Source organism: Haliotis rubra, unplaced genomic scaffold, assembly GCF_003918875.1.
Source record: "Haliotis rubra isolate DU_JTF1 unplaced genomic scaffold, ASM391887v1 Scf1074, whole genome shotgun sequence".
In the NCBI taxonomy this organism is placed as follows: Eukaryota; Metazoa; Mollusca; class Gastropoda; order Lepetellida; family Haliotidae; genus Haliotis; species Haliotis rubra.
The window spans coordinates 217,653-232,544 of NW_025764975.1; positions in this window are offsets into that span (position 1 = coordinate 217,653).

The window sequence follows — 14,892 nt, forward strand, 5'->3', positions numbered from 1 at the left end:
GTATTGGTCGGATTGGGTTGGCTTTCTATAGACACTGGTTTGGATCTTGTTAGCTGGGGTTCTGGTATCGAGGACATCTAGAAAGGAAGTTGACCATTGGATTCTGATTCTATGGTGAACTGGACCCGGGGGTGCTGTTGGTTGAGGTGTTGCAGGAGGGCTGCTGGGTCTTGGTCTTGACGAAGAATGACAAACATGTCATCGACCTTCCTGTACCAGCAGGATGGTTTGATTGCTGTTCGAAGGAGGTCATGTAGGTTTCTGTGAGTATTGGGGACAGAGGGGAGCCCATGGGCAGGCCCTGGATTTGTTCATAGTAGTCGTCTCCCCAGGTAAAGTAAGTGACAGTGATGGAGTCAGTGGGGAGGTTGGTGTCAAGGGGGGTTTCTAATTCAGAGATGCGTCGGCGGAGGATTTGGAGAGTTTCATCTATGGGGACATTTGTGAAGAGGTCCACAACATCGTAACTCAGGATCTGGTCTGCTTCGGTTATATTCAGGAGTTTGGTACAGAAAGATGAAGGAGTCCGCTTTTTTTTTCCGAGTGGGGCAAGGATTTCCGTTAGGTGTTGGGCAGTGCTGTAGAACACAGTGTCTCTAGAGCACACGAGCAGTCTGGCATTGGGTTGGGGTTTTTTTTTGGTTTTTTTTTTATCGTGGCTCTGGCATACGGTGGCTGTGGGTTGGATGTAGTTAGCTTGAAATATAGTTGCTGGCTGATTTCGTAATTCTCTTTCAGTTGTTTGAGGCTGGCTTTATGTTGGCGATTGAGTTTTGCGGAGGGGGTCTTTCTTGATCTTGCGGTAGGTGGTGGGGTCTTGGAGGATTTTGTTGACCATGCTGTGAAAGTCCGGTGTGTTCAGGATGACTGTGGACTAGCTGGGGCAATGGTGATTTCCTTGTCATTGCGTAGGTTATGGATGGCTTGTTTTTCGGCAGCTGTCAGGTTGGGTGGTTGATGGCTGGCTTTGGCAAGGATGTCGGTTATCTGGTGGCGTAGGTACTCAATCTTACCTCCTGGCGCTAGTTGTTGAAGTCCCTTTTCAATGTTGGTGATGAAGTCGTCATGGTTGCGAAGTGGTGTGGTTGGAATGAACTTTAGTCCCTTGGAGAGTACGTTGACCTGCTGTTCAGTAATGATTTTATCACTGAGGTTGACAATAGTCTTTCTGAGATAGTTGGATATGCTGGCGGCATAATCTTACTTCCTTATGTAAAAAGGTAGTGAATAACCTCTTCGTTATAAGAACCACATGAGCACCTGGGTGTGTCTGATATATGCCGATTATATCTGTCTGCATTTAGATCACTACAGCCGAGCTTGAGGCGACAATGAATGATTTGACAAAATCTAGTTCCAAACTTCAAATCAAAGTAATTGTGAGTTTCTGTTGTGTTTATCATGGTTTTAAGTTGATTCAGGGAAATAGCACTAACAGCTCCATCAGGCAATGAATTTCATGTCATAATCGCGCTTGGTAAAAATAATTGAGAATATGTTTGCGCTCTAGTTTGAATGGGGCACGCCAGCTTCCACAAATTTAATATCTGACCTGTATCCATTTATTACCACTCTCTGCATTCTACTATCTAGATACCTTTCAACCATTCCAAAAGTTCACCCCTTATACCGTAAGCATGAAGTTTATGAATAATGTCCCTATGCCAAACTCTATCAAAGGCTTTACTTATATCGCAAGATACGGCTCAAAATTTCCTCTCCTTGATCTACTGTACCTGCGATGAAGTTATAAAGATGAGTTTATTGATTTACTGTAAAATTGCCAGGCATAAATCCAGATTGTAAGTTTGACAGAATATTGTTATCTCTAAAGAAGTTGAAGACGTATTTAATAACGTATTTTTCAAAAACCTTAGCGACACAGCTAGTTAGCGCAACTGGCCTATAGTTTGAACAGTCGTGCTCATCGCCTTTCTTATGTAGCGGAATTACCGAGGCTAATTTCCAAGATGAAGGGAAAGTTTTATTACGAAAGGAGATGTTAAACAATTTAACTAACAACGGCGTTAGAGAGACTGCAGATAATTTCAATACAATGTTTCCAATGCCATCTGGCCCGTGGCTTTAGATGTATCTAAACTCAAAAAAATATCTCGAACATCTTCAATACTCATGTGTTTTTAGGATGGGGCGTCTTTCAGTATCGAGGTCAACTGTCAATAGGTAGTGATCAGACACTTGAATGTCCTCGACACTAGTTCTGGTTACACATCTTATAAGTGTTCTTAGTGAGCACCCAATCCAAGATATGACCAGACTTATATGGTACCGTTAACTCGTTGAATGCAGTATAAAGAGTCAAGACGTTTTGACATATGGATAGTTTCAGTATTAGAAGGATTGTCAAAATGTAGATTAAAATCACGATTAGCCTTGATCTTACAACAACTTTCATCTCCATGAATGACAAATCTTGTAAAAACTCTGAAAACGTGTGATCCTTCTTTTTCGAAGGTGGTGGTGTTGCTGACTGCGGCGTTAGACAACAAACAAACAAACAAACCGTGTGTCTCTGCATAACACTGATGGTGTTTCGGGAGATTCCGGCAGCCCACTTGTGCGCAGGAAGGGTGGTGTCTGGAAGATAGTGGGTGTGGTGTCCTGGGGGATCGGGTGTGGAGAGAAGAATGCCCCCGGGGTGTACACCCGTGTTTCCTCCTTCCTTGACTGGATCAATGACGTCATGAAGAGGAATGTCTAGGTGATATTTATAATAATTGAAGTGGTGTTTGTATTAAAGGGAAATAACTCTTATTTTCTTTCGACTTATTTGTTTTGTCACCACAGTAGGCGTCTGAGAGAAACACCTAGAAGACTTTACAAGCCGAATATAGGAAACAAATATTGAAAGAAACTATTAGTGTATTGATTAGTGTACTAATCTTTATCGTTGATATTTCGGTAGCTTGGATAGTCTCGTGATCAGAGACGCTGAAATTCACCTCGATGAATTATTTGGTGTTCAGTGACAGTGGGTTCAAAGGGCAAAAAGACAACAATTAAGGCTGTCAAAAACAAAGACGACGTCACATCAGGTGTCACTTATCAGCTGTAAGTGTGTCAAAACGGTGGGCAGACAATAAACCCACGGGACAAAAAGCCCTCAGACAAAACAAACATTGGCTAAATGCCCCCATGACAAAAAGCCCTTCCAAAATTCCACCCATAGGATAAAACACCCCTTGAGTTGACAGGTGATAACATGATGTTCTCTAAGCAATTCCTCCCACTGCTGACAGTTGTTACAGGTAAGTACCAGTTGACAGGTGATAACATGATGTTTTCTAAGCAATTCCTCCCACTGCTGACAGTTGTTACAGGTAAGTACCAGTTGACAGGTGATAACATGATGTTTTCTAAGCAATTCCTCCCACTGCTGACAGTTGTTACAGGTAAGTACCAGTTGACAGGTGATAAGATAATGTTTTCTAAGCAATTCCTCCCACTGCTGACAGTTGTTACAGGTAAGTAGCAGTTGACAGGTGATAACATCATGTTCTCTAAGCAATTCCTCCCACTGCTGACAGTTGTTACAGGTAAGAACGAGTTGACAGGTGATAACATGATGTTCTCTAAGCAATTCCTCCCACTGCTGACAGTTGTTACAGGTAAGTAACAGTTGACAGGTGATAACATGATGTTCTCTAAGCAATTCCTCCCACTGCTGACAGTTGTTACAGGTAAGTAACAGTTGACAGGTGATAACATGATGTTTTCTAAGCAATTCCTCCCACTGCTGACAGTTGTTACAGGAAAGTAACAGTTGACAGGTGATAACATGATGTTCTCTAAGCAATTCCTCCCACTGCTGACAGTTGTTACAGGTAAGTAACAGTTGACAGGTGATAACATGATGTTCTCTAAGCAATTCCTCCCACTGCTGACAGTTGTTACAGGTAAGTACCAGTTGACAGGTGATAACATGATGTTCTCTAAGCAATTCCTCCCACTGCTGACAGTTGTTACAGGTAAGTACCAGTTGACAGGTGATAACATGATGTTCTCTAAGCAATTCCTCCCACTGCTGACAGTTGTTACAGGTAAGTAACAGTTGACAGGTGATAACATGATGTTCTCTAAGCAATTCTTCCCACTGCTGACAGTTGTTACAGGTAAGTACCAGTTGACAGGTGATAACATGATGTTCTCTAAGCAATTCCTCCCACTGCTGACAGTTGTTACAGGTAAGTAACAGTTGACAGGTGATAACATGATGTTCTCTAAGCAATTCCTCCCACTGCTGACAGTTGTTACAGGTAAGTAACAGTTGACAGGTGATAACATGATGTTCTCTAAGCAATTCCTCCCACTGCTGACAGTTGTTACAGGTAAGTAGCAGTTGACAGGTGATAACATGATGTTTTCTAAGCAATTCCTCCCACTGCTGACAGTTGTTACAGGTAAGTAGCAGTTGACAGGTGATAACATGATGTTTTCTAAGCAATTCCTCCCACTGCTGACAGTTGTTACAGGTAAGTAGCAGTTGACAGGTGATAACATGATGTTCTCTAAGCAATTCCTCCCACTGCTGACAGTTGTTACAGGTAAGTACCAGTTGACAGGTGATAACATGATGTTCTCTAAGCAATTCCTCCCACTGCTGACAGTTGTTACAGGTAAGTAGCATACCGGTATGTAAAAACCATGCTGCTCAGTTTGTTATTTTAACAATGGATTGAAGTCTGCTAAATGTTGTTTCAGCTGAAATTGGTCACTTTCTCTTATGTTTGATTTTGTTGGACATGTACTCATTGTGGCATGTCAGTGAGCATGGTACTCATTAAGATGGTCTTTTAAATGTTACTACAGAGACACGTGCTTATATGTTGAGTACAAATGAAAGTTAATTAAGTGTTTCCAGATTTTCCTTAATGTTTGGAGTAGCTCATCGATGATGTATTATCACGTCATCCTTCCCCACCTGCATATAAGGGGTTAAGATGGTCAAAACAAGGGCGACATCAAGTTAATAAGGAACACGTCTAAATAGGGAATTGCCGCGTGCGAAATACGCATTATGGTGGAAAGCGCACGTACAATCTCCAAGTCATTGTCATTAGAGGCTTGCATCGGAACTCATTTTTGTCGATTATGCTTCAAATTTGATGTGCAATTCTCATGTTTTTTCTATAGATTTACAGTTCAGTTGCTTAGCAGTCTGAACAAGAAAGACTTAAAATACAAATTCGCTTAAAACCAACCAATACTGAATGCATGATTATTCTCTGAAAGATAGCAAAAAAGGGGCACATCCCTTTCGTTAGTTATGTAATTGTACAGTTTTTGCTAACTCCAATCTCCATTGGCCAACATTTATTTTTACTTTAGCGTAGAGTGATATGGCTAAACTTAAATCAGATTTTGAACTATTTGACAATAATTTATTTTAGATGTGGAAGAACTGAAAGCAAGGCATGACAGAAAGATCACGCCATGGTCAGACACGCTGCACGCTGGAACACGTGTTTTTCATAACCTAGTGACACATATTCTATACATATACTTATCAAGTTTTATCTTGTCAAGTGTCCAGTTTGGGGTGTATTGGAGCCATACTTCCATTAACATTCCAGTATGTCGTTATCACATATCTATGTTTCCTTCCCGTTTCCAACCATCCCACGTTGTTTCATGACATACGGACTACATAATACAATGCCACTCACATTAAAATAACTGATGTTTTTATGTAACCTCAAGCATGATAAGAGTACTTCATGAACCCCAACTGAGCTGAAAGTAAGTAAAAATAGGGAAATGAAATGTCATATACATTATTACAATAACTGAAAATGGAATTCCACATTTACGCAGTAATTTTGTGAGTGAGTGAATGATGTAGTCCATAACAGGCAGTGGGTTCCTTTGCTGCAAAACTACATTCAAAATCTGCTGTCCGATTTATGAAATCCATACACAGTTTTAAGTTCTTGTGTCTCTACAGCACCCAAGTATCTTTAATTGCCTCTCTCATCCTTCTCTGCTGTGGCGATATCCATCCGAATCCTGGGCCGAAATATTTCAGAGACCTTAAAATAATACATTTTTAAACCTTAAAAAACACACTCATCGACGGCAAACAGATAAGTTGGCAGTATCCACGCTGGCAGACATCCATCCAAGGCGTTACATACATAGACACAAGAGAAACTGAATCAGATATCAAACACTACATCAGCATCGCAAACACCATCCACAACCATCCAAAAATCACCAACTATAGAACTATCAACAACAGACAACCCACCACCTACAACCCCAACACACAAACAACCTTCCTCACATTTGACACCACTACACTCCCAACCCACTTTACATTTGGCGCCCTCACCTACAAAGTACATCCAACACGCAAAACCCACAACAATGCAAATACAATGCACTCTGTCTAATTCGGACCAGCTTGGGACCGACTAAAAAGTCCGAATTATACAGTAGTCCGAAGAACACAGATTCTATCACATTTCACAATGTCTGAAAACACTTATTAAATTTCAATTTATCATATATTATCAGCAGAATTCAATTTATAAACTATTTTTCGCAATGTTATTGTAAACAACGATTCTCAGACGCTTGCTTCGGCAGCGGGTCCATAATAACATTGTCAAAGAGCAAAGTAACGATGTTTCGAGGAATTCATTAAATAAATTGAATAAACTAATGAATAAAATCAACAACGACATTCATAAAAGTTGTCAAACGTACATATAAAATTACTATTTCCATATTTTTGTGCGATCATGTAATGTAAGTCAAGTCACTGACAAGTGACATCTCGGCTCTCGCCGCCTCAATCTTCACGCTCGGACACGATGTTTAATGCGAAAATATATACATGAAGCATTTTTGTCACAGGTCATAGCCTAGCACGATAAGTCGAATAAGTTCCATAATTTACGTATAGGTAGCAAATACTGTACTGTTTTTCATACTCACACATCTCAGATTCATGCAAGCTCCCAATGTTATGCCCAAAATGCGGGTCGGACACACACACTCTCGATGAATGTCGCCAACAGAAATACTGCATTCACTGCAACACACCCGGCCACACCGCTACACAAAATGCATGCCCCATCAAGCAAAAACACATCCTCAGGCTAAACAAACACATTAAAAACACCGACCTGCCAAAACCAGCACGCACACTACTTTCATATCACTCCATCCTCTCACCCAGCTCATCCTCCCCCTATACTTCCTCCACCCCCAACTCATCACTCTACTCACCCCCACCACCACCAAAACCCACAAAACAACGGCCACCCCAACCAACCACCAAACCTACCCGCCCCACCCACCCACCCAAACATAACCCCCATCTTACCCACCCCAAAACCGCCACCCCTAAACAACCCCCTCCTCCCCACACCCACCCCAACTGCCCCACCTAAACAATCACGTCCCAAAACTGCACACACACCCTCCAAACCCGTAAACCCCACCCCACCCTCCAACACCTCCCAACACAAACCACCAACCCCCTACCCACAATTAAAACTCAAGCCCTCCCACCTAAAAAACACCCAGCACCTGCCCACAAACCCTCACACCTCAAAAATTAAACCAAAACCTTAACAAAATAGTAGAACTCATCATCGCAGCCACACCAATGGAAAAACCAACAGTCAAAAAATATACACCCTTGCACATAAATCCAAACTCTACCACAAAAGCTTGGCCAGTCTACTCATCGCCCAAAATTTCACCCGACATCATAGCTCTGCAAGAAACAAAATTATCCCCCAAAACCGCCTTCAAATTACCAGGCTACAATTTTATTCGTAAAGACAGACCACGGCCAACTACCTGTCCCGGCCCCCCTGCAGGGGGACTAGGGATTTTCATTGCAGAGGAACTAAACTATAACATATTGCAAATTCCTGTACAAGATCTCGAAGTCCTGGCAATATCAACTAAAATGAATTACAAAGACTTAACCATCATTAATGTCTATAGAAGACCACATTTCAAAATTACCACCCAAGATTTGGACATTCTGGCAAACTTTATAAGCCCCCAAACCATTATCCTCGGTGACTTTAATGCACACCACCCACTGTGGGGCACAAGACCCTATACTGATTCTAATGGCACCCGCCTTACTGACTGGCTAAGCACACACAACCTTAACTCACTCAACGACAATCAACCCACCCGCTACCCCCTCTCCCATCTACACTCACCCACAGCCATCGACATCACTCTCACCACACCCAAAATTACACAAGCTTGTATATGGGAGGTCCACGATGACACCTGGGGCAGTGACAACTGCCCCTTCAAAATCACAATCACATCACACATACCCACCCACACCACCCCATCACAACCACCCACTGAACTAAGATTCAACATTAAAAAAGCAAATTGGAACAAATTCTCAACACTTTGTAAACAAATAGACACCACAGCCATTTTCAACACAGACATAAACACTTTCAACACAAACCTGACTAATACCATATTAGACATCTCAGAAAAATGCATTCCAACTTTTCGATATAACCCTGCACAAAAAACATTCCCCTGGTGGAGCACAGAAATCATCAAAGCCAGAAAGGCAAGAAAAAAGGCCCTAAATCAATCCAAGAGGGACCGTTCGAAACTACACTTGGCAAAACAACTAAGAAATAAAACTAAAAAATTAATCGAGGCAGCAAAAAATGACCACTGGAAACAATTCTGTTCCACCCTCAAGCTAACAAATCGAAACTCTAGAACTATGTGGAAAAAATTTAACGCCATTAAGGGCATTTAAAAAAAACCTATTTATCCAAACCTTCCGGACCTAGCCACAAAGACAGAGCTAATGCATTTGCTGCCCACCTCTCGGCCGTCAGTAGTTCCACCAACTACCCACCTTCTTTTCAAAACACCATGAAAAAGCAGCCCCCATACACCCCACAACCACCACACACAGATCTACCTATAAACAAAAAAATATATATACACGAACTCCAATCTGCACTCAGAAACAAACAGACAGCCTCAGCCCCGGGTCCAGATACCATTACATACACTATACTCAACAAATTAACACCTAACATGCAAAACTTAACACTTACCCTCTTTAATCATATCTGGACCTCAGGTACTATCCCAAACTCATGGAAAACAGCCAAGGTGGTGCCAGTTCTCAAACCAGGGAAACCTAGAAATGAGCCTGATTCTTATCGCCCTATCTCCCTCACCTCTCATCTATGTAAAACTTTAGAAAGTATTATTAACAACAGGCTCAAACACCTTATATACCCAAACAGGCAAACTTTAGACCATATTTTACATTTGGAACAAGACATCAAGGTAGCCCATGCACAAAAACAATACACTATGGCCATTTTCATTGACTTTAGTAAAGCATTTGATATGGTTTGGCAAAACGGCCTCATACAAAAACTTCAAAAATATGCCATTAACGGCAGAATTCTAAATTTCATCCACTCTTTCCTTAATAATAGACAGATAAACCTCAAATCTCACAACACCCTCTCGGACCCCCATCCCCTAGAACATGGGACTCCCCAGGGCAGCATATTATCACCAACACTTTTTAATTTCATGATCAAAGACGTATTCCCAGATAAATGGCCTGAAATTTCAAAAGCCAAATTTGCCGACGATATTTCCTTCTGGACTTCTTCCACTTCTGTCAAACAAGTCTCTACAAAATGCCCAAAAATGCTTAATCATATTCAAAATTGGGCCCAACAGTGGGGGTTCCTCATTAATGTTAAAAAAAAACGTGGGCATACTCTTCAAAACACAAAGAATGCAAAATTTTACACCCAAACTGCACCTAAATAACCAAAAAATTGAATTCAAAAAGGAAGCAAAATTCCTAGGAGTAACCTTTGACCAACATATGTCATGGACACCCCACATTCATAACCTGGTCAATTCTTGTCAAAAAAGATCTCAACTTAATGAGCGCCATCAGCGGCACAAACTGGGGCGCCAACAAACACACACTTATTAACATATACAAAACGCTCATACTGCCTAAACTGGACTACGCCGCCCCGATTCTCCACTCCCTCTCCTCCTGTAACCTCCAAAAAATAAGCTCCATCCAATATAAAGCCCTAAAATTAGCCCTAGGCACGAGGACTGGTACCTCCCTAAACACATTACTTCTACTCTCAGGCACCACTTCATTCACACAAAGAATCAACCAAACAACACTCACTTACTGGGCTGGGGCCCAACATAACCCACTATTTAAACTCGTCACACATAAATACAGCAACATAAAAAAATCAACACTCAAGAAATTCAAATTAAATCCCCTAAAAGCTCCATGCCTCACCCACCTCCATAAACTACTACAGGCACAACAGCTAAACGACATACAACATACACCTCCCATTACAAGCTACATTCATGACATACCCCCACCCACCACAGACACCACCCTAGACAACATTCTCCAGCAGTTACCAAAAAAACACCAACAAACCCACCATAACAAACATCACAAACAACTATATCAACAATAACTACCCAACACACACCCATATATATACAGACGCTTCAATCAACACAAACAAAACAACTGGTATAGGCATACATGTCCAACAACAAACCACCCCACCCCCCCATTACAACCAACCTGCACTATACAAACCACACCTCAATACATACAGCAGAACTAACAGCTATCCTCACTGCACTCCACCTAATACCCACCCTCCCACAAACTAACTTCCTAATTCTCTCCGACTCACTAAACTCCATTAGGCAAATACATAACAAGTACTCCAAATCTCACCCTGATCTCATTCATAACATCACAATCCAAACGGACTCACTTAAACAGCAAATAAAAACATAGCTTTCACTTGGATACCAGGCCATTCAAACATATTAGGAAACGACACAGCAGATACAGCAGCCAAATTAGCAACAACACACAAATCACCAAATATAAACTTTCATACATCCAAAACAGAAACTAAACAACTCATTAAATCAAATATTCTTCATACTGACTTTCAACACAACATAAACAACAACAAATCAACATGGGTTACTTCCATTATGAAATCACCCTTAAGGAAAATCCCTACATTCTCAAACATTAAAAATATTGACACGACCATAAACAGACTCATCACAGGCATCACCAACCTCAACCACACACTTTACAAACAAAATAGACATGCAGATGGACTATGCACACACTGCAATACCCAAGAAGACATAAATCACATACTCATACACTGCCAGCTACAAAAGACAAACATTAAGCAACTACAAAACAGCATTCCCTCTAAATATCACAATAACATCCCACTACTCCTCAACCCACACAACCCAACAAGTATCTTCAACGCCCTAACATTATTTCTGCAAAACTCAAACCTTCTAAAAAGAATCTAGAACTCATTAAATAAGCTACAGCCACCTCTCTCACCTCCCACTCACTGCAACATTCAGGCCAGCCGTTCAAACCTCAGTTATCCATACTGCCCCCCCTACAACTTTAGACACGGCTCTCAATTTCATTTATCCATACTCTGCACACGCCACGCTCGCTCTCCCCTCTCGCTAATGTAAACAACCCGTCACAAGCCCATACTGCCAAGGTCAAGGCCACTCGCAAGCCAGTTCACTACCACCGCTTGTCTCTCAACCCGGCCTATGCCTCATTGCGCCTCCCTTGCTCCCCTCAGCCCCGCCCCCCCTGCCTCTACCCGTCCAACTTAACACCTTTTTTTATTCATTCTTTATATAGCCCCTTATATAACTTATGCAGCTTAACTGCATTTAAATATCTGCCCCCTATGCTATACATGTTCAGTATTCACCCCCGTCCCCTACCCCCATTCGCCACCCCTAGGCCCCTTTTATGTCACCTATCGTTTATTTCAACTCTATCTCTTACTTAATAACAATCACTATACCTATTTATCCCTCCTTTCTCCTTTTAACTTGGCTTTCTATTATTTTTATCTCTATTTATGTTTATAAACGTTTTTTATTCCAAATTCAACTTAGGTTTAACGCCCCAGCATTTACATGTTTTGGGTAAGGTGGTTTATACCTTATTAACATTTATTACTTATTACATTAGCTCCCACCTACCCCGTCGGCGAAATTGGCTTACGCCAGAAGCCGACGTTAAACATTTAATTTCGTCGTCATCTGACTGAGGAATCTGTCGGTAACGCCGTCGACCTGAACATGTATACTATCGTTGTCGGTGACTTTAATATAGACGTCCTTCGGGAAAATCGAACTAAAATAGATAACCTTCAATTGATGTATGACCTTAAACAGATTATATCAGAACCAACTAGAATTACACCACATTCAAGTACCCTGATAGATCTGATTTTTGTTTCGAATATTAAAGCTGTAAATGACTCGGGAGTCCTTGACCCTATCTGCAGTGACCATTGTCCGATATTTGTGACCATCAAACAACCAATTCCCCTCCTTATAAACTATAAGAGGAAAGTTTATTACTATTCGTTAGTTGATACTGTAAGCATGAACAAGAGTGTCGATGGTATTGATTGTGATATTTTATTTTCTTCCAATAATATAGATAAGAGGGCAACCGATTTAACATCCACAATAATAAATATCTGCGATCAACATATACCAAATAAGACTGTCACTATTAAGTACCATATTTTAACGTCTTTTGGTATGACGCGGTCGAGGATCGAACCCGCGACCTTCCGCTCTGCAGGCGGACGCTCTAACCACTACACCACGGAGCCGGTCTATTGTGAATGCATGAAAGTTTGTTCACTATGAGTTAGAAAAAGTTAGTCAAACTGAAAAATAGGAAAATTGTAAAATGAAGAAAAAGTTGCTTTACTGACAAAGCAAACAGATTTTAGCCGTAATTATCAGTATCCGGCAAGGATAAGTGTTTATTCATTACAATAAACTCAAAATCATAAAAAAAAATATTCCAATATCTCATTAATGTGGCCTTTTTCAGTTTTTGTCAATTGGCAATTTGAATTGTTGGAAAAAGATCTGAATCTTTGACATTCGGGTTCTTCCTGATTATGCATAATTAAAGCTTACTTGATGTGGAAATGTCATCTTGGTATATAACATAATTGTTATATTTAATCAAAACTTAATTTAATTGTGTAGTTTGAGCAGGAGAGGATTAGTTATTTTGGGTAAAAATTCAGTCCCATCACATTTTCATCAACATATTCTTTCATAAACAATAGAATAGAATAGGTTATGGTATTTGTAAAACTGTCAGTGGCTAAAGCTTGATAAAATAAAGCTCGAGTGATCGAGTGAGTCCTTGGTCCTAAGGTCCTGCCTCCCTACGAACCACATGAAACACGTTTGGTCTCACCATAGTAACTTTGTTTAAAGTTGCTCTGTTCGATGAATGGGTACCCGGTGGTAGTTTATAAACTACAGGTGGATAAAATTGATGGCTTTACTCTAACTTTTCTGTAGCATCACATCTTATTTTCAAAATAGGGTGGTGCTTAATTAAGGCACAGGTTTATACATGCTTATTGCCACTCAGCTTGTAAAAGGAAAGGATCAGGCGTTCTCACACTGCTAATTACCTCCCAACTAGCAAGTGCTGGGACCAAAGAGATTACCAGTAGCAGGATGTTAGTTGTCAACTGGCTATTGACAGGCTATTGGCTATTTTAGCTATCGATTGGCTATTTTAGTCCAATATGAGGGGAGGATGTCGGATTGTACAGCGTCATAGTGCAATTGGGACCAGAAAATGGTGTCGGAATTCGGAATGTACAGATGTCGGATAATTCAATGTTTAAATGATGATAATATAGAAGAGCGCTGCCGGGACCCAAAAAATATGTCGGAATTCACAGATTGTCGGATAATTCAATGTTTAAATGATGATAATATAGAAGAGCGCTGCCGGGACCCAAAAAATATGTCGGAATTCACAGATTGTCGGATAATTCAATGTTTAAATGATGATAATATAGAAGAACGCTGACGGGACCCAAAAAATATGTCGGAATTCACAGATTGTCGGATAATTCAATGTTTAAATGATGATAATATAGAAGAACGCTGACGGGACCCAAAAAATACGTCGGACGTCACAGATTGTCGGATAATTCAGATGTCGGATTATACAGTTTCCACTGTATAGTCATTTGGATTTGGCTCAAAGTCTTACATACTGTCTCGAAAAACTTGGCTCTTGAGTGGAGACAGAATCAGTCATGGAGCTTGCTCTGAACGTGCAGGAATCTTCATCCCGTTGTGTAACAACCTTGACATTCTTGCAGCTGGAGGCAAGATACGGTACATCAAGTTACACAGTTCTGTGGTATACAAGCTACTTAATCTTCAGTATTTTGGGGTGGCGTCCAAATGTTTGTAGCACAGGAACTTGACCCCTGCTGTTACACTCAGTGAGACAAGGTGACAAGTCCTGCCCATCTGACAGTTTAGGGTTGTTGTTAATTGCCAGGTCTTGAGCATCTGTGATAAAAAAATAATAGTGTGAGTGTATGTTTATTTGTTGCTTAACGCTGCACTCAGGAAAATTCCAGCTTTATAGCGGCGGTCTGTAAATAACCGAGTCTGGACAATCCGGTGATCAACAGCATGAACATCGCTCTAAGCAAGTGGGATACGATGGCATGTGTCAACCAAGTCAGCGAGCTTAATTGTCGCTTCTTACGACAAGCATGGGCTACTGAAGACTAATTGTAATCCGGATCTTAACGGGTATGTAATGTGACAGATTTGGTGACGTCACTTTCTGTAGTGATGAATGAGTCCAGGGTGTTCATCACATTAGACTGGTGACGTCACTTACTGTGATGATGAACGAGTCCAGGATGTTCAGCATATTAGACTGGGAACGTAATACAAAAGATAATGAAG